The sequence below is a fragment of the Microcaecilia unicolor genome, chromosome 6 (genome assembly GCF_901765095.1).
Source record: "Microcaecilia unicolor chromosome 6, aMicUni1.1, whole genome shotgun sequence".
In the NCBI taxonomy this organism is placed as follows: Eukaryota; Metazoa; Chordata; class Amphibia; order Gymnophiona; family Siphonopidae; genus Microcaecilia; species Microcaecilia unicolor.
The window spans coordinates 101,164,931-101,190,425 of NC_044036.1; the positions used below are offsets into that span (position 1 = coordinate 101,164,931).

Consider the following 25,495-nt stretch of genomic DNA (forward strand, 5'->3'; position numbering starts at 1 on the left):
TAAAAGTTGGAGAAGCACTTAGCTTGAACCTAAGCAATAGCAACTGTAGCAGCTTTAAAGCTGGTTTCCAGCATTGGTACAGGGACTACATTGCTGACAAGTTTTGCCCTAAGCTTTCTGAAGGCTGTTCCCCTACAAAAACAAAAGCAGAACACAATATATATGCCAAATCACAAATGCGTATTAACCCCCAAATTCTATAAAAATTACATGTACAATTTTGGGCTTGTGCCAAATTTGTACGTGCAATTTAATTACATAACGAGCCAGTTAGTGCCAATAATTGGCTTTTTAACAAGAAGTTATTGGTACTAATTTGATTTAATTACAACTTACCTGCATAAATTTAGGTGTGGGATCCGTACCTAAATTTTATGCATGGCCCAAGAAAAGGGGGAGCGGAAATGGGAGGGTCATGGGTATTTCAGAGTAGATTGAGAGAGTGGTTTTGAGTTACACATGTAATTACAGAATATGGAAGTTCCATACGTAAATTTAGGTGTGGGCATTTGCACCATGATTTCTTTGGTGCATATGGCGGTGCCTAAATTTACGCGCAACCCCTGGGTGTAAGCGTCATTCTATAAACAGCGCCTAACTTTAAGCACAGTTTATAGAATAGTGGAGTTTTTTTTAGCCAATTTTTGTGGCACCATATATAGAATCTAGCCCTGAATGCCAAAATCCTGCCTAAGCACTATTCTGTAAATACACCCACATCTTACATAGTGCGTATTTTACAGTTACGCCTACATAGAGGAGGAGTGTGGTCAGAGCATGGGTGGGGGGTGGAGGGGAGGGGGGAGAGATGCTGGATAATGGAAGGGAGGGACGAGAGAAAGAGAAAGAGATAATAGATCTCAGGAAAGAAAGAGAGATAATGGACCCAGGGAAGAGGAGAGAGAGATGTTAGATCTGGGGTGGGAAGGAAGGAAATGATCAGTCCTTTAAGGAAGGGAAGGAGGATGGGATTTGATATACCGCCTTTCTGTGGTTACAATCAAAGCGGTTTACTTATTATATTCAGGTACTTGCCCAGAGGGCTAAATGACATGATCAGAGTCACAAGGAGCTGCAGTGGGAAACAAACAAACAACTTTGCATGATGATGGACACAGCTGATGATGGGAAGGGGGGGGGGGGGGGGGAAGGACAGTCCCTAAATGAGCACAATCATGAGCAGCAGGCAGAAGGCCCCTGGTACATATATATCCATGTGCATATTAAATGGAGGAAAATGTAGCCAGATATCAATTTAGTTACCTAGCAAATTCTTTGAGAACTGTACTAATAGTGCCACTACTCTGTCTAGATCCTTTCAGAGGTACAAAAGAAAGGTAAATATCATTTTCTGTTCCTTCTTTCATTTGTGAAGCCTTTTTGACATTTACATTTTTCTAAATTTATACCTTGGTCACATAGCTTGTAAGGAGGGAAGTTATCAATGTGAGCTACCCTTAAGTAGGGTTACCATAAGTCCGGTTTTACCCAGACATGTCCTCTTTTTGAGGACATGGCCGGGCAACTGGGCGGGTTTTGCCAGCCTGCCTGTTTGTCCAGATTTCCGGACAAACGGGCAGGCAGACGGGCCTAGTGGTGTCCTATCCTCCCCTCCTCTTACCTTACTATACTGCCCTGGTGGTCTAGCGACCTCTTCGGGGTATGAAAGAGCCCCCTCTTTCCTGCTTCCAGCGCCTGCATACTGTTCCTTGGTGATGGTCCCGGCACCGATTCAAAATGGCTGCCGAGAGTTGAAGTCTCGCGAGGCCGCTTCAACTCTTGGCGGCCATTTTGAATCAGTGCCAGGACCGGAGTAGCAAGAAACAGTATACAGGTTTTCCGGGCAGGAAAGTGGGGGCTCTTTTCTGCCCTGAAGAGGTCACTAGACCACCAGGGCAGTATAGTAAGGTAAGAGGAGGGGAGGATAAGACACCCTTAGGGTGTGTGACGGGGGTGTGTGTATGTGTGTGTGTGAAAGGGGTGGGGCGGTATGTGACTGTGGGCGGGGTGGGGGCAGATGTGATTGTGAAAGGGGTGGGATGGGGTGGGGTGTGGGCGGGGTGGTGGGATATGGCGGGGGCGAGGTATGTGTCTTCTTTTTGGGGGAGCAAATATGGTAACCCTACCTTAAGACATGTTATGTTATTTTATTGGTAACCTAGGTTATTAGTGTGGCACCCCCCCACCCGACCCCCCTCTGAAAATTGGCTCTGCTGCAGGCAGAAGGTGGAAGGATATTCAGGGAGGTCACTAAGACAGCAGGTGCTGGGACTGCTAGCCTGGTGGAGTGCTCAGAGGTAATAAAAGGCACTGCATAGAGAAAATTCAGGGTCTTTGGTTGTCTACCTCTGCCGAGACCGTGATGAGCACAGAGGGGGATGTCCTGGGAATCAAAGCGGTTGAATTTTACAGTGGGTGGTGATTAAAGCCCCTGCTACAGGGCAACTGGTGCCTATGGAGTGTTCCCAACTTGGGAACAAATAGGAGGGCTTGGAGAAAAAGACACCCCGGGTAGGAAAAGTGGGAGCCGGCGCGTCTCACTTCCGGCAGTACTTTCATTGCACATGTGAATAACCCCTGTTCCGGGATGGGAGAGAGAGAATTGAGTTAATTATATTGAGATGACTGTGAAACTATAAGAAAGTCTATGGGGAGATTACCAAGCACTTTGTTCTGGTTGCAAATAGAGGAGATATGAGATAGAACCAGTGCATTTTTTCCAGCGAACAAGGTACTAGTACTCAAATGCTGGGCCACCCTTCAGGGGTGGGGTAATCACTGAGGGACCCACTCCACAGTAGACAGGCCCCCGGCAACCAGTTACAGAATCTATGACAAGGCAGAATTGTTGTGTAGCGCCTGAGCTCTTTCATTAAAACTTGGGGTCTGTGGGTCAATTTTAGCAGACAATGGAAAAGGTGCTGGTTCTCAGTACCCCCAAGTACCCCCTCAAAAAAAGCCCTGGATACAACTGAACTGTGATTTTGAATGCCCTGATATCTTTTGGAGACTATGTTTGCTGCTGTGCTGACCATCTGAAAAGCCCTGAAATGTATAGACCAAGTTGATGAGTTTATGAACTGTTTTTCCAAGTTACTGATAGTAAAGCAAGTTAAAGTTGAAATAGGGAGACTGATGCCTATTTTGTGTGCGAATGAAATAAAGAGTGCCCAGAAAAGAATACCTTTTGGCCTATCGGGATTTAGCCTGGCCCCAGCCTACGCCAAGCTGGACATCTTGAACTCTGTTTTTGTACATCCTGGCCTCAGGGTACCTGACTCGAAGATCTTAGCTGGTATTTGTGAATGGAGTGAATGGGACCAGGGTTACATTAGTAACTAGGTCTCAATGCATAAAATGGGACCTGTGCAAAAAGAGCACAAGTTAGTAGAAAAGTAACACATCTTAACAGAAGCTCACATTGATAACTTCCCCTGTAAATCTCAATCTTTGGGACAGTCCTCCCTTGCCATTTCTGGTTTGTACCAGAGGCAGTGGAGGGTGAAAATGATTTACCCAACTTCCTTTATTCTCAGCCCACTGCTCGACAGCTGCTAGGTTACCCATTTCCGGGAGGGATACTTTTTGGCCAGGCCTATTTTTGAACTTAGAACTGCAGGTCCCATATTGCACCAGGATAGGGTTGTTAGAAATCTAGGCCTGGCTTCCAGAGCAAGGAAAGCTGGCAGCTCTCCAGCTCTAACCATTAAGCCACGCCATTTGAAGAATGTACTTAACTAATCTCCACGTTCACTTACAAACTGTTTCTGCCACCTCACCTACAGCTACGATCTGCACTTTTCCTGCTAGTTCTGGGCCCCAGTGCTCAGAACCCAACGCTGGCATTAGAGCCGATTAGTGCTGGACTATCACTCGCATTAATCTACGCAGAATGCTCAGAGGTCTGTAGCGCAGGAAACAACATGCAGTCAACGATGGCCGCAAATTGTATTTAAACGTAGTCAAACGGATATTAATGAGGTAATCTGCTATGTCCTCCCAATGGTCAGAGATCAGCACATAAACAAACTTTGCTCTTATGGCTGGAAATCTACTGCCAGCTCAAAGCTAATGTGTGTGTGTGTGTGTGTGGGGGGGGGGGGGGGGGGGGGGTGGTGTTTGAAGAGAGCATTTCTTATGATTTTCTGTTTAAAATCTGCTGGTTTTGATTTGTTTCGGAAGCAGAAGGAAACCTGTGCAAGCCTCTAAGTGCCGGTACTAAGAGACAAATATATGTGAGTCTGAGCAAATCCAAACGTGAAAGCACACATTGGCACCAGTTTTTTGTCCTTAACTTCAAGCTTTTCAACTGAATTTTTTTTCAAAAGCTTATATTTAAAGGCGCAGAAGAACAGCTCCATTGTGTGCTTCAATTCAGGGTTTGCCTCAGCATGCGCACAAGCGCTGTACTTACCATGAAACTCTTGTCACATACACCAGGCAAGTTCCTCCCCCTTATTTTCGGTCTCAGTGTGCATATAATTTGAATGCCATTAGCTATGAGAATTAGAGAGCTATGTTTCTGTGCTACTCCTCCGGTACAGGGCGAGCGAGCTTTGAGCATCTGAGCCCTGGAGAAGTAGAATGTGGGGGAATGTCATTAATAAAAATGGGGGGGGGGGGGGGGGGGGAATGAAGTAAATGGGGGTCCATGTTACGGGGCCCACAAATGTATATATTTCCTATTAGTGTTAATCTGTATTCGGTCAATTGATCGAGAACAATTGATCGGCGGTCTATTGATCACCAGTCAGTTGGCTGCGGTATAATTGATCCCCTGGAGTTTTGATCGTGTGGTCAATTAATCACATTACAACTGATCGTGAGCACAAGACTTTAAAGCGTAGAATGATTGATCGTGCGGTCAATTAATTGCATTACTGCCATGTTTTTGTCTATCTTGCTTTTTTCTGATATTTAATGCCCTGTTTTCACCTATCTTGTTGTATGTATATGTGTTATCTTCATGCCCTGTTTTCACGAAACTTTCACTAGTTAACGCTTTGAAGTCTTGGTTTGGCGTCACTTTGAAGTCTGTGGTCGCTACCAGTGTACTTTGAAGTCTTGTGTTCTCGATCAATTGTACTTGCGGTCAATTGTAATGCGATTAATTGATCGCACAATCAAAAGTCCAGGCAATCGATCAATTGACCTTATATGTCCCTGACAAAGAATGATATTTATAAAGCAGCTACAGGAGGAGAAACCATGGAAACTTCACTAACCCCTCATGGTGTATGCCCCAAACAACAATTTGCCTAGCTTCAAATAAAATTTCTATTCATGTCTCAGGGACCTCAAAACTGAGGGTATTTAGTTACTTATCTAAAAATGAACTGGTCCACTGCTGCTGACACAGAGTTTCCATAATTTCCTGTTGAATTAATTTTATCACTTTTAAGCCTTTTTTATGCTTTCAGTTTGGGGCGGAGAAAATAGGAAGTTTAGTTAGAACAAATCCTATTTTAGCTTATCACGTAACTCTCTTGAAATAATGTAGAACCTTACTTTATTTTTAAACACTGAATAAATGGACACTGTAAAACCTGCTTTTAAATGGCTGATCTACACTTTAGTCTGTATTTGCTGTCTGTACTAAATTTTCTAATATCCTGCTGATGGGTGATGTCAATCTGCACTTGGAAGATACCAGTGATTCAAATGCAAGAAGCTAATTTGATTTTCTGGCTTCTTGGCAATTTGCATTAGCAAGTTGTGCGTGTAAATTCTAATTAAAGCCAATTAGCATCAATAGTTTCCTATTAATTGGCAATTATCAGCATTCATTGACTTGTTACAATAATTAAGTTGTGCACACAATACAGAATAGGACCTGAATTGCACCCACAACTCAAGTCACATTATATAGATTCTGGGGGTAAACGTGTGCCAGTGGGTTACACTTCTGCTTACAGGAGGAACCACTTCCAAAGCAACTGGATAATCTTGTTTTCGCTAGATGCATGAGTTGTTTAAGTGGAATAGGGCAGCAGTTTGTACTTACAGGATGTTTTGTTTTGACAATATTCTGTTAAAAATTTTTTGCTTTTTTTCTAAGGCCTTGTTTTCCTTGTGAAAATGGTCCTTGTTCTTTAAGAGGGCTCTGCAGCATTCACTTCTACGTTACTTTATTTTGGAAGGGGATGTGAGAAGTGCCATTTTTTGCAGCACACAACCAAGAGGTCATATATTGGCAGTATCAGGGCCACCTCTAGGAAGAAACAAGAGATCTGAAGAGCTACAGGTTCATGAGTTGGCTTTTAAGTTATGGCAGGTAGGGCAGGCATATTATGAGAAGGGAGACGAGCCTGATAAATTGCTAACATATAAATTAAAAAGAAGATGGTCTTAAAGTATATCTCTAAGATTTGGGTGGGAGATGGGAGGATGTGGTGTGACTCCAAGGGCATTAGGCAGAGTTTTGTGGAAGATTCAGCATGCCTGGAGGCTATGATTAATTTTGAGGAAGTGGGCACCTGTATAGATAGGTTAAAGGTGCCAAAGCCCCATTTTTGGATGGCTTCTTGACTGCCTTTTACAGGTCTTCAAAGGAGAATTTACCCCCTATGTTGTGAAGTTATTTAATGGGGGGGGGGGGGGGGGGGCGGTGCTACCACAAACAGTGAAAGAGACTAGTATCACTAGCACCTTGAAGGGTACAGCTTTTATCGTCCCATCTCTTTTATTAAATATTGATGTATGCGGAACTTTAGGCTTTGGGGGGAGGGGGGTGTTTGTTACTAAATAAGGCATTTACTGTGGGAAAGAAAAGTATTCTCCAGTTTTGGTTACAACTACTACTACCCACTCATATTCATTGGAGAAATGCCTTCCATGCTTTGATGTCTTTAGAGGCACGGGATGACCCCTAAACGCAAACAATTCTTTTGCTCCATATGGGACCCCTACATTCAGTCCTTGTCGCCCAGGGCCCACAGTCTCATTATTAGTGAGCTGCAACTCTGAATCAGTGTATAATTACCCATTCCTCTATATTGCCATAGGTTTTTTGAGGAAGTTAGGGAGGGCGGTAGGTAAAGGGAGGGTCTAGGGGGGTTATTTACTGAATATTACAAACATAATAACAGCTTTGTCTGAACCGATTGTTTTGTTTTACAAGGATTGTTGGCTGTTCCATCAATCGTTTTATCAGTAAAGGATATTAAAAATAATTAATATTCATTTTAAGATTTTTTATCTGGGATATTGGCACACTGGTTGGCTAACATATTACCATCTTTGGTCCATTCAGATCAGGTGGGGTTTGTTAAAGGGAAGGAGGGACCCTATAATGTGTGTAAGATATCGAATTTGATACGGGTGGCCCAGAAAGAGGAGAATCTCTTGCTTTTGGTAAGCTTAGATGCTGAGAAAGAGTTTTAGGTGTCTGGATTTATACTAGGTTTTAGTTGACATAATTGACCATTACTAAATTTAGTCACATGGACTGGAGATCAGCATATTCTATATATTGCGCAGAAATTTAGGCTTATTCTATAAAATATGCCTAATATAGAATATACCTATGCAAAATTTTAGGCATGATATATAGAATCTAGTCCTGTGTGCCTGACTCATTTCCAGCAACGGAGCAATGTAAAGACTGAACAAGAAAAAATGGAACTCTATAGTACAGTACATATCAGTGGTGAGGTTGTCCAACAGGACGTACTCAATTTCACACAATTAAGAAAAGACACTTACCCCAAATTCTATATAGCGTGATTTAAGTTGTATGCAAATCCAGTCGTATTCTGGATTTGCACATGCAACTTAATTACTTAACAAGCCAATCAGCGCTGATAACTGCCACTAATTAGCATTAATTAGAATTTACGCGCAGAACTGTCTAAGCATATTCTACAATGTGCTCGTAAATTCTAAGTTGCATAGTTGAAAAGGGGGCATGGACATGGGCATTTCTAAAGTCTATTTGCGTGGTTATAGAATACACCCAGTCCACGCGTAATTTAGACATCAGCATTTACACCAAGATTTAATTGGCATAACTGCCCATGACTAAATTTAGTCAGTGGATGGGCACGTAGCATATTCTATAAACTATGTAGAAATTTAGACTTATTCTCTAAGGTACTTCTAAATTTAGGCATACTTTATAGAATATGCCTAGGCGTATTTTCTTTCAGTGCCAATTTTTTAGGTGTGATATATAAAATCTAGTTCTTAACCCTTAAAACCATCTTTGCAGAAGCAGAATATGTTTCACTGTGTGGAAGACGATGGAGGATTATCACACTCCATTATGCAGCAGGGGAAATATCTTGTGTTAATGGTGCATGAGCCATAAAATTAAAGTATCTATACATCTCTTCAACAAACTGATTGGTAATATATAAAAATAACACATGGGGAGCATTTTTGAAAGAATGTCCAAGTCAGAATCAGGACGTCCTGCTCATAACGTTCAAAAAAATTTCTTCTCACAGCATTTTTTGAACAGGAAAGACACCCAGAATTCCAGTTCGAAAATATGTGAGAAGGACATCCTTATGCTGGAGACATCCATCTTTAACAACCATTTTACAAACTGAGGACCCCTTTTACTAAGTTACGTAAGCGTCTACACGTGCCCCAGGCGTGCTAAAATGGAGTTAGCGCACAGCTACCATGTGGCTCTTGTGTTAATTTCATTTTTGGCATGCGTCCAAAAAATAATTTTTATTTTCAGATGCATGTATCGGATGCACACCAAGTGGCACTTGACACACGTAGGTCATTACAGCCCAGTTACCACATTAGTCTTTACCGCTAGGTCAATGGCTGGTGGTAAGGTCTGAGACCCAAAATGAACGTGTGGCAGTTTTGATTTTGTTGCACGTCCATTTTCGGCAACAATTTTTAAAAGGCCCTTTTTACAGGCTCGCTGAAAAATGGATCGGCACGCGCCTAGAAACCCGCGCCTACACTATCACAAGCCATTTTTCAGTGCATCTTAGTAAAAGGACCCCTTAAACTTTTAAATTATAAACGGGGAAAACAAAGCACAAGGATGTATGTCTGGCAGCATTCTTAGGAAAATAGCCACACAAACATACTTACAGAATAAAGGAATAGCCTAGTGGTTAGTTCACTGGACTGTAAACCAAAGGACACAGATTCAAATCCCACTTCCAACTGTAGCTTTTTTTTTTTTTTTTGTAAATTTGATCTCTCAAGGAACAGAAAAGTGCCTACTATACCTGAATGTACAGCACTTCAACAGCCTTCAGGCTATTGATTGATTGATAATGACATTTGTATCCCGCATTATCCCAAACATTCAGGTTCAATGTGGTTTATTACAATCCAAACAATTTAGTACATTCATATTATAGTTATAAATCTTCTGATAAAGGAAAAATTAATAAGAATTAGGGAATGCCAAGACTGTATGTTCCTTGAGCCGAAGGAAATAGATTATACATATAGAGCTACTATCAAAGAGGGATGTAGACAAAAAGGAAATGGAACCACAGGGAGAGAAGCAATAGGAGAAGAGGAGTTGGATTATGGAGGAGAATGACTCTTCTCCAGGCTCACCTCCTTCCCTGTTCTACCCTGCAGACTGCCTGGAAGGGAGAGCTGGAGCAGAACATCCCTGTTGCTCTGGAATATGAAAAAAGTCACTACAAGTTACTTCCAATTTTCTCCACCTTGTAAATCCCACCAGGCCCCCTGGAATAATATCCCTAATCAACCATTTTTGAAGGACTTTTCTAATTTGTAAATTTATGCAATATCTGGCCAATATTCAAAATTTAACTTGCTAGGAATGGCTCCTGGTCAGATAAATAGCCTAAAGCTGGCTTAGCAGTAATATTCAGCGTGAGATAGCCGGCTATCTCGCACTGAATATTACTGTTTAGTGGCTAGCTCGGTCACCAGCTATGTCATGCGACATAGCTGATTAGCACCAATATTCATTGGCTGACCGGCTAAGTTTAGTGGCCAGATATATCGTATAAATAGCAGGTCTATCTTTGGCTGCTATAACTTAACCAGTTAGCCAATGGATATCGGCTTAACCAGCTATATTTTAGCAGCCAATTCCCCCCCCTCCCCAGCATGGGCGTGGCTAACACTTAGGTCCCACATGGCATAAGTGATAGTGTCTAAATGCAGACTTCATGCTCTTTTCTATCATGGAATCTGGGCGTCCAGATGTTGTTATAGAATTCATGCTTCTTGCCCTGCATCTTAGCGCCCAAATTGGGACAAGGTTTATAGAATTGCCCCCACTGTATAGAGGTTGCATGGGGGCGGTGCCCCCCAAATACTCTAGCTGCTGATGCTGAATTGAATCCCCTTCCTTCACCTCCAATATGACCTCCCTACTCCTTGCCCTTCTAAACTGAGCAGGGAAGCTACGTCTATGGGGCATGCAGTTAATTCCTAGCTATTTAGTCTTTTATTTCCTTCAAGGAAAATTAGCATCACAACAATATTGCATATTTTCTCCTGGATGAATTAAAAAGCTGAAATGGCAAGGACTTCATTCCCACTTAGAGCTTTGGAGACATATACAGTCTGGCAGTTCTCTCCTTCCTCCTCACCCCCCTGCCCCACCTGTGCAGCCTGGCAACTCTGTTCCCTTCTTTCTACCCTCCCCCCCAAAGGCATTGCTACGGGGTGGCACAAGGTGGCATGTGCCACCCCCCAAAAAATGGCACCCCAATTTCATCATGCAAATCGTTCCTCCCCCCCCCTATTCCCAGGTCTGGCAGTTCTCTCTCTCTCTCTTCCTTACCCTCTGCCCTCCCCCCCCTTGTGGTCCAGTAACTTTATTCCCTTCTTCCTACTTTCCCCCTGTCAGTCCTCCAACCTTCAGCTACATTGTCAGCAGCATCATCCACTGAAGCAAATCACTACTGGCTGGCTTCAGAAGTTATTTCTGTGTAGTGTCAAGGAAGTTGTGTCAGCAGAGGCAGAAGGCAGCACAGTGATCACTTCTGGAACCGTACAGCAGTGACTTGTTTTAGTGGCTGACGCTGCTGACAATATAGCTGAAGGTTAGAGGACCAACGGGGTGGGGGGTGGGTAGGAAGAAAGGAATAGAGTTACCTGACCACACGGTGGAGGGAGGGTAGAAAGAAGGAAATAGTTACTGGGCCAGGGGTGGAGGAGGCTGGAGGAGATGTCTGTCTGCTTGGGGAGGGGGGGGGGGGGGGTTGGCAGGCGGAAGAAGGAGGAGGAAGAGAATAGAGAGTTACCAGGCTGCACAGGGTGGGAGGGTGAAGTAGAAAGATGCCACACCTGCCGGGGTTGGAGGGGGATAGATAGAATAGAAACAGAGATGCCTAACCACGGGGTGGGAGGGGTGGAGAGATGTTGGAGGAATTCTGGAACCAGGGAGGGAAGGGAGAGAGGGAAAGAGAGAGAGATGCTGGAGTGTGAGGTGGGGTGAAAAGAGAGAAGAGGGGAACAATAGAAGAGACACTGAACCCAAAGACAGAGAGAGGGACAAAGCTGGATTGCAGGGAGGGGGGAGAGTGAAGGAGAGATCCTGGTCTTGGGATGGGGGAGGCAACACAATTGGAAAAGAGGTGGAGAAGCTGAGAGAGACGGGGACACAGAGGGTATGGGGACAAAGTGGGCAAGTGTTGAACACGAGGAAGGGATAAGGATGAGGACATAGAGGGAGTGATGGCGGACATGGAGCGAGAAAGTGTCAAACAGACTGGGAACACTGGAAAGAGCAAAACTTATGGGGAGGGGAGCAGAGGCGAAGATGGATGGGACTCAGGAGTGGGGGGGGGGGGTAGAGGAATAGAGCAGATGATGAATGAGACTTGGTGATTGCATGGAAGAATGTTAGGGGAGGGGGCAAACAGGGAATTATGGATGAGATATATAAAGAGAGAATTTTGAGGGGATAGAGAGGACCTGGCAATTTGTAGGTATGAGTTGGGGGGGGGGGGTGTTGATGGGTTAGGAAAATGAATGAGAGTGTGAAATGGGAAATAAGAGAGAGGGGATGAAATGTGGGGGAAGGTGAGACATATTGTGAAAGACTGGAAAGAGGATGAAAGGTATTAAAGAGATGGGGTACTAGGGAGGTGCTGATTCCAATACGGTCAATTTTCAATATTGATCTTTCCAGGGTCAAGCATTGAATCGACTTAATAGAATAATGGATGAGAGTGTAAACACTGAAAAAAAACAAAGTTTTTAATGTTTTAATACTAATCCAGAGCAAATTCCCAAGACTATTACAATTAATCAAGTTGAATATAAGTTTTCTTTGGTTGTTAGGATTCTTGGAATTCAGGTAGATAGTTCTATCTCTTGGGAGGTACAAGTTAATACATTAGTTAAGAAATGCTTTTTCTTAATGAGAAAACTGCAAACTATCCAAAAATTCTTTGAAATAGATGAGTTTGAGTGTTTAGTCCACACATTATTACTCTCATAGTTAGGCTATTGTAATTCAATTTATTTAGGCTATATGAAGGGGTTATTAAGGAGGCTCCAGACCATGCATAACACGGCAATAGGATTAATTTTTGGTTTATCTAAATTTGAGTGTCTCCCCATTTTATGCCAAACTTCATTGGTTACTAGCTGAAGCCCAGAGTGCTTTTTAAATTGGCTTGCTTTCTTTTGAAAATGTTACATGGTTTGGTTCATAGCTACCTTCTTATTCATTTTTGCTTTGCTTCCCTATGCAGTACTAGGAGACGCAATAGTGCCAACTTTTTCATTTTTCCTTCCGTTAAGGGTAAAAGAAGACTTTTGCTCTTTGAGAACTCTTCGGCCACACAAGCTGCCAGATTGTGGAAAGATATCTCTATAATGTTTTCTTTTTCTCAACCTTGTCTTCTTTTTATAAGGAGGATTAAACTTTCTTATTTAAGAAATAAGTGATATAGACATGCTTGGCTAATCTTTAGTATTTTATGTAATTCCCAGAGATTTGTTCTGGTTTTTCTTTGATGTTTTTGACCCACTCAGAACTGAAAGGTGGTAAGCAGGATACAAGCCAGATGTTAATGTACAAGATGAAGGGGATGGGTCTCTGAAGGATTTGAGTGAGGGTGGAAATGGGGTTAAAATGATGGCGAAAGAGAGGCAATAGAAGGTGGGGTAGAGGTTAAGAATGGCCTATACGTAAGGGAAGGGAGAAGAGACAGGAATGGAGCTGAATTTGTGAGGGGAAGATAGGCAGTGGAGGGTAGGTGAGGGTCAAGAGGGTGAGTACAGAGTAGGAAAATGGAGGACTAGGGAGTGGGTGAAAGATGAGGGGAGGGGATTGGGGAAGGAGAGAGACAGATGGGGCAATGTGAGTACTAGAAAGGGGATGAGAGGGAGATGGGAAAAGCTGGTAAGTAGATAAGGTGAAAAGGAGGCAGAGAGAATTAGGGTAAAATCAAATGGGCAGATATAAACACAGTGAAAAGTGGAAGGAGAAAAAAGAAGAAAGATCAGTGGCAAACAGATGAGATAGAAAAGAAGAACACAAAAAGAGTGACAAGAAATGGAAAGGCAAACTTGGAAAATAGTTTGGGAGAAGACTGACCCAAGGAAAGTTGCTAGGGTTACCATATGGCTCCAAAAAAGGACAGATTGAGCAAGTCTGGGTTTTACTTCCATTGCTTTCACTGGAAGTAAAACATGAACTGGCTCATGGTAACCCTAGTCTTTGCAGGGTTTTGCATTATTGGTCTCCACATCCTCTAGAGTCACCACATAAACAAAATCCCCATCTGATTTAATCAAAGTGACTGGCAGTGGAAGGATCATGTGCTGCTCCTGAGGTGATAATCACAATTTGAGTAAGAGGGATAGTTCCGTTGTTGGGGAGTTTGTGATACAGAACTGAAAGCATAGGATTTATGTTGAGCTTCTATCCAATCCTGTAGAATTCATCTTTCATGCCACATAGAAGAATTTATCAGATGATGTTATCAATTATAATGGCAGTTTTATCTGGGAGCTGAAACTGGCTGGAGTAGGAGGGTTTCTTTATGCACAGAAGGCCAGGTTGCCTTATTTTGCTAATTAAAATTAGGGGGTTGAGAGGAGGGTGTGTGATGTAGTGGGCATAATGTGTAAACATTTCACTTTGGCTTGCCCTGCCCCCTCAATACCTAGCTTGCCCCTTGTTGCCACCCCAAATATTTCTTCCTGGAGATGCCATTGGTGGCATGTATGCACATAAGTTTACTGTATTTATGCTTATGTTTGATCATTCCTCTATTGCTATGCTGTAAATAAAATCTGAAGTTTTATTCCTGCTGTATACCACCTTGGGTGAATCTCTTCATAGAGTTGCTTAATACATCTCAATAAATAAATGCTAAATCAGTTCTCAAAAGGAAGGCATGGGAATACTTTGCCTTTGAAAATTAATCCACAGAAAGTAAACCCACACATTTACACCTATTTCATATGCATGCCTTTCCCAATTGATTTTATGTGCATACATGTGTATTGTAAAATATATGCATGCAAACAGTAAAGTCTCCCCAAGGCTGCCCCAGGGAACACCTCTGCTCAGTTTGAGTGAACTTCTTCAGGCTGTATGTGGTGGACAGTTGGTTGACTCCTGCTTTGGTTGTAACCACCCCAGGTTAAGCCTGTTTGTTCTCAGGCCTAACCAAGCTCACAGTAACAGTCTTTTGAATTTCCAGAACAATCTGCTTAAGCAATCCTGTTTTTATTTTTCCCTCACAGGCTTTATTAAGCTTTTAAATCACAATTATTGTCTCCTCTGCTCAGCTTCAGTCAGGGGCCAGGGCCACTCTGAACTGCCTGCCTCTTCCTACCTTGGCTGCTTTTTAACATACTCCTGTCCTGGCTCCTCCTACCCTCCTCCCCTCCATTGCTTCTATACTCTCTGAGGTTGAATTACTGCTCCTAAGACTTTTGGGATTTGCACTTTTCCTCTATTTTGAAAATCATTTTCCCTTAGTTTTTCCCTTTCTATCCCTCTCTTCCCCTTGATAGTAAATATATATCATCATATCATGCATACTTTGACCTGTACTTTATTTTATTATATTTTGTATTGCAATGTTATTGTGGGTTTTTTCCCCCATTTTGCTCACACCTTTTTCAGTAGTAGCTCAAGGTGAGTTACATTCAGGTACGCTGGATATTTCTCTGTCCCAGGAGTGCTCACAATCTTGGTTGCGTGATATCAATATTGTTCAAACTAACTCCTCTGTTTACTAAGCCACACGACACGGCAATGCCGGCACAGCCCATTCAAAATGAAAGGGCTGTGTCAGCATTAGACCACACCCACTAGCACTGCTTATACAGGGGAGTAAATAATTTCACCCATTTAATGTAGAGAAAAAATAAATTTGCAACCGCTCATGCAAGTGTAGGTACAGACACAGTAGACTAGAGGGTGTTGAACTACAATACTGGAGGGCCAAAACCATTCTAGTTTTCAGGATCTCTCTAATAAATATGCAAGGAATTAAACAAAACTGGGTTCACAATTTTAAAAAATGGTATCAAAATCAATACATCAAGATAGGTTGTAAGCCACTTCAAACCCCTCATGCAACACATACAGTGGGGGAAATAAGTATTTGATCCCTTGCTGATTTTGTAAGTTTGCCCACTGACAAAGACATGAGCAGCCCATAATTGAAGGGTAGGTTATTGGTAACAGTGAGAGATAGCACATCACAAATTAAATCCGGAAAATCACATTGTGGAAAGTATATGAATTTATTTGCATTCTGCAGAGGGAAATAAGTATTTGATCCCCCACCAACCAGTAAGAGATCTGGCCCCTACAGACCAGGTAGATGCTCCAAATCAACTCGTTACCTGCATGACAGACAGCTGTCGGCAATGGTCACCTGTATGAAAGACACCTGTCCACAGACTCAGTGAATCAGTCAGACTCTAACCTCTACAAAATGGCCAAGAGCAAGGAGCTGTCTAAGGATGTCAGGGACAAGATCATACACCTGCACAAGGCTGGAATGGGCTACAAAACCATCAGTAAGACGCTGGGCGAGAAGGAGACAACTGTTGGTGCCATAGTAAGAAAATGGAAGAAGTACAAAATGACTGTCAATCGACAAAGATCTGGGGCTCCACGCAAAATCTCACCTCGTGGGGTATCCTTGATCATGAGGAAGGTTAGAAATCAGTCTACAACTACAAGGGGGGAACTTGTCAATGATCTCAAGGCAGCTGGGACCACTGTCACCACGAAAACCATTGGTAACACATTACGACATAACGGATTGTACTCCTGCAGTGCCCGCAAGGTCCCCCTGCTCCGGAAGGCACATGTGACGGCCCGTCTGAAGTTTGCCAGTGAACACCTGGATGATGCCGAGAGTGATTGGGAGAAGGTGCTGTGGTCAGATGAGACAAAAATTGAGCCCTTTGGCATGAACTCAACTCGCCGTGTTTGGAGGAAGAGAAATGCTGCCTATGACCCAAAGAACACCGTCCCCACTGTCAAGCATGGAGGTGGAAATGTTATGTTTTGGGGGTGTTTCTCTGCTAAGGGCACAGGACTACTTCACCGCATCAATGGGAGAATGGATGGGGCCATGTACCGTACAATTCTGAGTGACAACCTCCTTCCCTCCGCCAGGGCCTTAAAAATGGGTCGTGGCTGGGTCTTCCAGCACGACAATGACCCAAAACATACAGCCAAGGCAACAAAGGAGTGGCTCAGGAAGAAGCACATTAGGGTCATGGAGTGGCCTAGCCAGTCACCAGACCTTAATCCCATTGAAAACTTATGGAGGGAGCTGAAGCTGCGAGTTGCCAAGCGACAGCCCAGAACTCTTAATGATTTAGAGATGATCTGCAAAGAGGAGTGGACCAAAATTCCTCCTGACATGTGTGCAAACCTCATCATCAACTACAGAAGACGTCTGACCGCTGTGCTTGCCAACAAGGGTTTTGCCACCAAGTATTAGGTCTTGTTTGCCAGAGGGATTAAATACTTATTTCCCTCTGCAGAATGCAAATAAATTCATATACTTTCCACAATGTGATTTTCCGGATTTAATTTGTGATGTGCTATCTCTCACTGTTACCAATAACCTACCCTTCAATTATGGGCTGCTCATGTCTTTGTCAGTGGGCAAACTTACAAAATCAGCAAGGGATCAAATACTTATTTCCCCCACTGTAAATGTAAGTAAATAAAGGGGCCTTTTATAAAGCCGTGCTAGCATTTGTAGCTTGTGGTAAAAATCAGCTGGCAGTAAACGCTGAGACACCCATATGAATATAATGAACGTCTCGGCGTTTACTGCCAGCTGATTTTTACCGTGAGCTAAAAATGCAATCGCAGCTTAGTAAAAGACCCCCTAAGTTTGGTAAGAAACCATATCTGAAAACAGGCATTTAAAATTACCCTCATAGTGGGTTTTATACAAATATTGTACGCAATTTAGAAGCAATGTGTATCTTAGCTACTGCATGCCTGCTTAAAAATGAAATTCTGAAACTATGCCATGACTGTTCTGATTTGACCTTAGAAGTATTTATCCTATAGATTAGTCAGGTTATTTGAGATGGTGGGTCCCAGGTATTGAATCTAATCTATTCCCTCTGTATGTGTATTTACCACATCTTGATGCATATTTTACAAAATGCTCAGCTTTGAGCAGAGCCTTTTGTAAAATATTGGGGAATTGTGAATATCACTATCTATATGTATAATTTTCCATATAAAGGCAGTATTTAAAGTGGGGCTTTTGTCCAACCCAGAAGTTTCAACTTTATGGGTGACACATAAGCAATGAGCAAAAAATAGCATTTCAGTTTTGAAATGGGTATAGGAAAGCATTCTTAGCAAGTACAGTAGGGCAAATTACCCAGCTGCCAATGGAAGCACAGATAATGATCCAAGTATGGGTCTATTATGATGCACTTCATAGAAGAGTGGAAGAAGAGCTTAATTAGTGATGCTCGAGTGCAGATGTTGTGGTTGCAGGCAAAAAACTGCTCACATAGCTATACCGATGGAAAGGCAGACAGTGAAGACTCTGCTTATAAGATCTTATCCTTCAGGCACCAGGAGTACTTTGGCACAGATTGCTCATCCTGTGGTTTTATTCACACAGAAATGGCTGAAAGCTATGTAAAAAAGCTGATTACAAATCTTACAGTAGTCTGTTGCAAAAAAGCTGCAACATTGCATAAGTACATAAGTATCGCCATACTGGGACAGACTGAAGGTACATCAAGCCCAGCATCCTGTTTCCAACAGTGGTCAATCCAGGTTAGATGAGGACCAGATCTTCATATTGTCAAAATAATACCATCACAAACATTCATTAGATTTATAAAGGTATCAGCACTACTGAGCTACTTAAGATAGTGGATCCATAAAGGAAGATTGAAGAGGGTAAAGGAGGGTCACTCTAGGCATGGTGGTTAATAAATTGATGACTCTTTAAAGAGGTAATTCTATGTGGAGCCACCTAGTTGCATGCAGAAGAAGGTGCATAAATGGGGTATTTTAAATTATTTATGTAAGTAGCCTTTTATAGGATACTGACTAGTGGAAAAATACATGCCATGATTTATGGCATGTACTTTGCCAGTGGGTATGCACCTGGGTGGAGTTTGGGCAGAGCGTGTAAGTATGCACATACATTATAAAATACTATAATTTATGCATATTCTAGTTCACAAGTAACTAGGGCTGTTGTAAGTGCCTGCACCTTAAGGTGGGAATTATAGAATCCCTATTTATGATTTGCACATTTAAATACAGACATTTACATGTCCGTATTTAAATAGATATATTGGAATGGATTTATTACTACTACGACTTATCATTTCTATAGCACTACTAGATGTACTCAGCACTGTACACTTGAACATGAAGAGACAGTCCCTGTTCAACAGAGCCTAATTTATTGACAATACACTGCAATTTACATCAGTGTCAAAGCGATTTACAATTGCTAAATAATTCTCAACATACAAACACACTAATCTACTATTAGAAAATCATATATAACCGATCCATTGTAAGAACTAGCATCCATTAATTATAATATTGCTGAAACAGTAATGACTTGATGAGTTTTGGAAAGGTAAAGTAAGAAGAAACTTTGTGAAGATCTTCAAAGAATTCCATAAAAATGAGAAATTCCACATATGAGAACTTTTTTCCTACTTGATGAAAACCTGATAATGTCAAAGCCTGGAAGATGAAGTCGGCACACATACACAAGGGGTGTAGCCAGACCTCGCGGTGGGCGGGGGCCAGAGCCAGAGGTGGGGGGGGGGGGGATGCCGGACATGAGGGGAAGACAGAGCAGGGCAGGCAATGCAGTGGCGCCAGAGATCGGCGCTGGACAAGACTTTAGCTGGCGGGGGCTGGGGACACCCGCCAGCAAAACCAGGGGCTCAGAGGAAATTTGAGGGGCCCAGGCCCCCGTGGCCCCACGTAGATATGCCACTTCGCACACATGCAGCCAACCTATCGCTTCCTCTTCCCCCAATGAACACAGCCAGTCTGTTCATCTCTCTGCCCCCTATCACCTAATTGCCACTGTCACCCCTTTCTGACCCCCCCACACACATAACAGCAAGTCCATCCCTCTCTCTTGTCCTCCCCCCACCATGCATACTGCCATCTGTTTCTGTCTCGCACACCTACAGCCAACATGCCCCTCCCTGCCCCCCCCCCCCCCCCCCCCCGCCAACACACACACATGCTGCTGGCCGATTCTCTTTGCCTCCCCACAACACAGAGTTAGCATGTCCCTCAGAACCAACCAATATATCCCTTTCTCTTTTCCTTCCCCAGCTAACACTTTTTAACAAATCTCTCCAGCACTCCACACAGGCAGCACCTTTTTAAACTCTCCTCTCACACCTCATACAGGCACCATTATTTTTCCGTGTAAAACTCACCACACAGAGACATTTCTGATCCTGGCGTAATCTCACTAAAATTACATAAACATTCTCAATATTAGGCATATTGTGAAGTTTATACAACTCTACAAAAATGTCAGTCACTCAGGTCACAGAGCACATTTATACACCTATCCCCCCTTCAATCTGTTCAGAACTCTGCTGCACATCTTATATTCCGCCAGAACCGATATACTCATATCACCCCTCTCCTCAGGTCACTTCACTGGCTTCCAATCAGATATCGCATTCAGTTCAAGCTTCTCCTTCTTACCTACAAATGCACTCAGTCTGCTGCCCCTCGCTACCTCTCTACCCTCATCTCCCCTTACGTTCCCGCCCGAAATCTCCGTTCACAGGACAAATCCCTCCTCTCATTACCCTTCTCCACCACCGCAAACTCCAGGCTCCGCTCATTCTGCCTCGCCTCACCCTATGCTTGGACCAACCTTCCCGAGCCCTTACGCCAAGCCCCCTCCCTGCCCATCTTCAAGTCTTTGCTTAAAGCCCACCTCTTCAATGCTGCGTTCGGCACCTAACTCTTACCTTTTAGGAAATCCAGACTGCCCCAATTTGACTGCCCCTATCAGACTGACTGTTCACGTGCCCTTTAGATTGTAAGCTCTTTGAGCAGGGACTGTCCTTCTATGTTAAATTGTACAGCGCTGCGTAACCCTAGTAGCTCTTTAGAAATGTTAAGTAGTAGTAGTAGTAGTAAAAAGTTTGATCGGACATCTCTTTTACTGTGTTGGTTGCCTGTTGAAGCTAGGGCGGAGTTTAAGGTGGTGTGTTGGGTGTATAAAATTATTATGGGAAATTGTTCATTATGTCTTACTGAATTATTAATTTTCCTCTCTACGAGACTTAGTTCTCATTTTAATTCTTCACCTAAACTGGGATTTCCATTAGTTAAAAATATTAAACTGAAGCGATTTCAAGTAAGCTCTTTTTGTTATCTGTCCAGCAAGATATGGAATATGGTACATTTGCAAATTAGATCTTTATCTAAGTATTTTCAGTTTCGTAAGGATTTAAAGAGCTTTCTTTTTAGTACATTTTATGATTTTACTTAGTGAATTTTAATTAAAATAATAAAATGTACTAAAAAGAAAGGTCTTTAAATGTTTTTTTCTTATGGTGAATTAGCTGCCTTGATATCTGCTTTATGTTATCCGCTTTGATTCCTGAGTAGATATAAATGGGATATAAGCATCAGAATAGAACAGAATAGAATACCATGCTGCAGTAACTTCCAAAACAAGGCCCCTACCTATGAAACGGCTTTGCTAAAATCTAAGTAGATTACGTCTATAGCATGTCAATGATTCAATTCTGATTGGGTAACTGCAGAATTGAATCATCGACATGCTATAGACGTAATCTACTTAGATTTTAACAAAGCTTTTGACACGGTTCCCCACAGGAGGCTCTTAAATAAACTCGATGGGCTGAAGATAGGTCCCGAAGTGGTGAGCTGGATTCGGAACTGGTTGACGGACAGACGACAGAGGGTGGTGGTAAATGGCGTTCGCTCGGAGGAGGCAAAGGTGAGTAGTGGAGTTCCTCAGGGATCGGTGCTGGGGCCGATTCTGTTCAATATATTTGTGAGTGACATTGCCGAAGGGTTAGAAGGTAAAGTTTGCCTATTTGCGGATGATACTAAGATTTGCAACAGAGTGGACACCCGGGAGGGAGTGGAAAGCATGGAAAAGGATCTGAGGAAGCTAGAAGAATGGTCTAAGGTTTGGCAATTAAAATTCAATGCGAAGAAATGCAAAGTGATGCACCTAGGGAGTAGAAACCCAAGAGAGACTTATGTGTTAGGCGGTGAGAGTCTGATAGGTACTGAGGGGGAGAGGGATTTTGGGGTGATAGTATCCGAGGATCTGAAGGCGATGAAACAGTGTGACAAGGCGGTGGCCATAGCGAGAAGATTGCTAGGCTGTATAGAGAGAGGTGTGATCAGCAGAAGAAAGGAAGTGTTGATGCCCCTGTACAAGTCGTTGGTGAGGCCCCACCTGGAGTATTGTGTTCAGTTTTGGAGGCCGTACCTTGCGAAGGATGTTAAAAAAATGGAAGCAGTGCAAAGAAAAGCTACGAGAATGGTATGGGAATTGTGTTCCAAGACGTATGAAGAGAGACTTGCTGACCTGAACATGTATACCCTGGAGGAAAGGAGGAACAGGGGTGATATGATACAGACGTTCAAATATTTGAAAGGTATTAATCCGCAAACAAATCTTTTCCGGAGATGGGAAGGCGGTAGAACGAGAGGACATGAAATGAGATTGAAGGGGGGCAGACTCAGGAAAGATGTCAGGAAGTATTTTTTCACAGAGAGGGTGGTGGATGCTTGGAATGCCCTCCCGCGGTAGGTGGTGGAGATGAAAACGGTAACGGAATTCAAACATGCGTGGGATATACATAAAGGAATCCTGTGCAGAAGGAATGGATCCTCAGAAGCTTAGCTGAAATTGGGTGGCGGAGCAGATGGGAGGAAGAGGGGTTGGTGGTTGGCAGGCGAGGATAGTGGTCTGTGCCAGAGCCGGTGATGGGAGACGGGACTGGTGGTTGGGAGGCGGGGAATCCTGCTGGGCAGACTTATACAGTCTGTGCCCTGAAAAGACAGGTACAAATCAAGGTAAGGTATACACATATGAATTTATCTTGTTGGGCAGACTGGATGGACTATGCAGGTCTTTTTCTGCCATCATCTACTATGTTACTATTCAGCTTATAATCGAACGTGATCGCCGGCCATCTTCCGACACAAATTGGGAGATGGCTGGTGATTTTTTAAAAGCGGCGAAATCGATATAATCGAAAGCGGCATTTTTGACTGCATCACCGCTTTCCCGTCGCTTCGCCGGTGAAAGTTCAAGAGGGCGTGTCAGTAGATTAGCGAAGGCGGGACATGGGCGGGCATGAGCATGGCTACCAGATGGCCGGCTTTCGCCGATAATGGAAAAAAAAAAGCAGCGTTAAGCAGTATTTCGCCGGCTTTACTTGGTCCTTTTATTTTCACGACCAAGCCTCAAAAAGGTGCCCCAACTGACCAGATGACCACTGGAGGGAATGGGGGATGACCTCCCCATACTCCCCCAGTGGTCACCAATCCCCTTCCAAACTAAAAAATAAAACTAAAAACCTTTTTTGCCAGCCTGTATGCCAGCCTCAAATGCCGTACCCACCTCCATGACAGCAGAATGTGTTGTATCCTCCGACCGCCTTTCCCTGGTTGCGATGTGGCTCTCGGGTGAGTGTGACACCTTTTCTGTTAGGTGCCCTGCAGAGTCACATTAGCAATGCATTGTGGTGGGTGTAGGGTACTGGGCTCTACTCCCATGGTGCTTTTCCCCCCTGCTAACTGGGTCAGAGTGTGCCCTATTTTGTTTCCTGTTGTAGTCCATGCGGTAGTGGCCATTTTTGTAAGCCAGTTTTAGTTCCCTTTCCTGTGTTACCCACGTTAGAGAACGTAGTTCTTAGCTTGCATGGTGCTGAAAGAGGGCATTGTCCACCATTGTGCCAGCTCTGACCTACTGCTAATCTTAGTACCAGGGGACTGTTTGCCAATGGGGCACAACCTCTGATCTGCAGTTAACTGTGAGTAAACGTGGTTATTTCAAGAAAGGACTTTTTCAGAGAGATTAGTCTTCAGGTGTGAACTGGTGTGCCAAAGTTATACAGCAGTAATAAGTCCTAGAGGCTGTATGCAGGTCCCTGGAACAATTTTAGTGGGTGCAGTACATTTGTGGGTAGTGGGTTTGGGCGGGGGGTTGGGGGGCTCAGCTCCCAAAGTAAGGGAGCTATGCACGTGGGAGCTGTTCTGAAGTCCAGCACAGTGACCCCTAGGGTGGCTGGTTGGTGTCCTGGCATGTCAGGGGGGCCAGTGCACTAAAAATGCTGGCTCCTCCCACGGCCAAATGCCTTGAATTTGGCCGGGGTTTGAGATGGCCGACATAACTTTCCATTATCGCTGAAAAACAAACCCGGCCATCTCAAACCCGACGAACTCCACGGCATTTGGCCGGGCTAAACCGTATTATCGAAAAAAAGAGATGGCCGGCCATCTTTTTCGATAATACGGTTCCGACCAGCTGTAGCGCCGCCGCCAACATAGATCGCTGGCGATCTATTTGGCCGGCGACGTTCGATTATGCCCCTCCATGTTACTATGTTATTACAGTGGGCTCTAAAACATTCTGAAATCTGAATTTATGAACTGCAAAATGTTAGTTTTGGGAAAGGTGCATTGTGGATATCTTTGTATTGTGGTCAATACAAGAGTAAATGAATTTTGTTTTATTTTTCCAGTGTTGAGCGCTGAGTTTTGACTTACTGGGTTTACTAGTTCAGTTTTTGTTTTCATATTTCTATTTCTAATTTGTGATCTCTATTTGGTGAGGGTCTGTCTGTGCATAGGTGCCAACATTTCAAAATGATTGGCAGGCCAGACAATACAAATAACCCCTCCCTGGACATAATGAAGTAGCTTGTTTAATATTGGGGGTGCCCAGCACCCACTAGATCCACAGATATACCATCATTAGATCTATTAGGAAAACTAAACAAGCCAAATTACTACAGATTGCTACATAAAAAATGTCAGGCAAATAGAATACCTAGCATTGGTCATACACACAGAGTACAAATACCAAATACAGAATAAAGTGACTACAAACTAGAAATACAAATATTTAGACAGAAATTAAACTGAAACCTCAAGAAGTTGGACCCTGCATGTAGAACAACACCAAAGAAATAGAAAGAGATATGCATCCCCCTATACTGTGCAAAATATAAAGATACCAGATGTTAGGCATAGTGCAGGTCCGCCGAGAGACACAGCCAGGCCCTGGGCAGAAACAGACTGCTGCACGCTACCCCCTCCCCCCACTCACGCCGGTGCTCCTTCCCACCTGCCCCCTTACCTTTCTGTCTCTGCCTCCAAGGGGGGCTTGGGCTTGGCGCCAGCAAGACTTTTCCTACCTGCCTGCTCCCACGGTCTGTACCCTCCTGCACCTGTCCGTGCCGGGAGTTGGGACATGGATAATTGCATTAATGCAATATTGTGCTAATGCAATCATCTTGATCCTGGGTGGCACACAGGCAGGAAGCCAGACCCTAGGAATTTTGCCCCCCCCCCCCCCCGCTCCTCTCTTGGTGGCCTGACATAGTGTTAGGAGCGGGATGCAACCAAGGCAACTATACATGACTCCTTGTCCAGAGGGAGCCCAAAGCCTGCCTGAACCTGAAGAAGGCATAATATAGTATAGAGCTTTGGGATCCTGTCCTAAATTTCTGCCATGTACCTCAGCTATGTCTGATACGAGCTCTGGCAGTTGTACATTCCAAAAAACGGACATTTTCTAATCACTAAATAAGAAGTAAAATTATTTTTCTTTGTTGTCTGGTCATTTGATTTTTTTCTAATTTTATTGGTCCCATCTCTGGTTTCCTCTGTCTTCTCTTAATTTTCTTGCCTGGGTCTTCTGTCCATATGATATTTCTTCTTTTCCATATCCATTATCCATCTTCCCTCTGTGTCCCTGTCCCTATGCTGCCCCCATGTTCAGCAAACTCCCTTCCCCTCTCCAACATCTCCATTCTGTATCCCTGTTCCCCCCCC

The 25,495-nt window shown here is 43.5% G+C and overlaps 1 protein-coding gene across 2 annotated transcripts in view; it reads left to right on the forward strand.

Moving 5' to 3' along the window:
- PTPRC (protein tyrosine phosphatase receptor type C) overlaps positions 1-25,495 on the forward strand; it is a 291,837-nt gene that overhangs the window by 16,968 nt on the left and 249,374 nt on the right. The gene's annotated exons all lie outside the window — the stretch shown is intronic.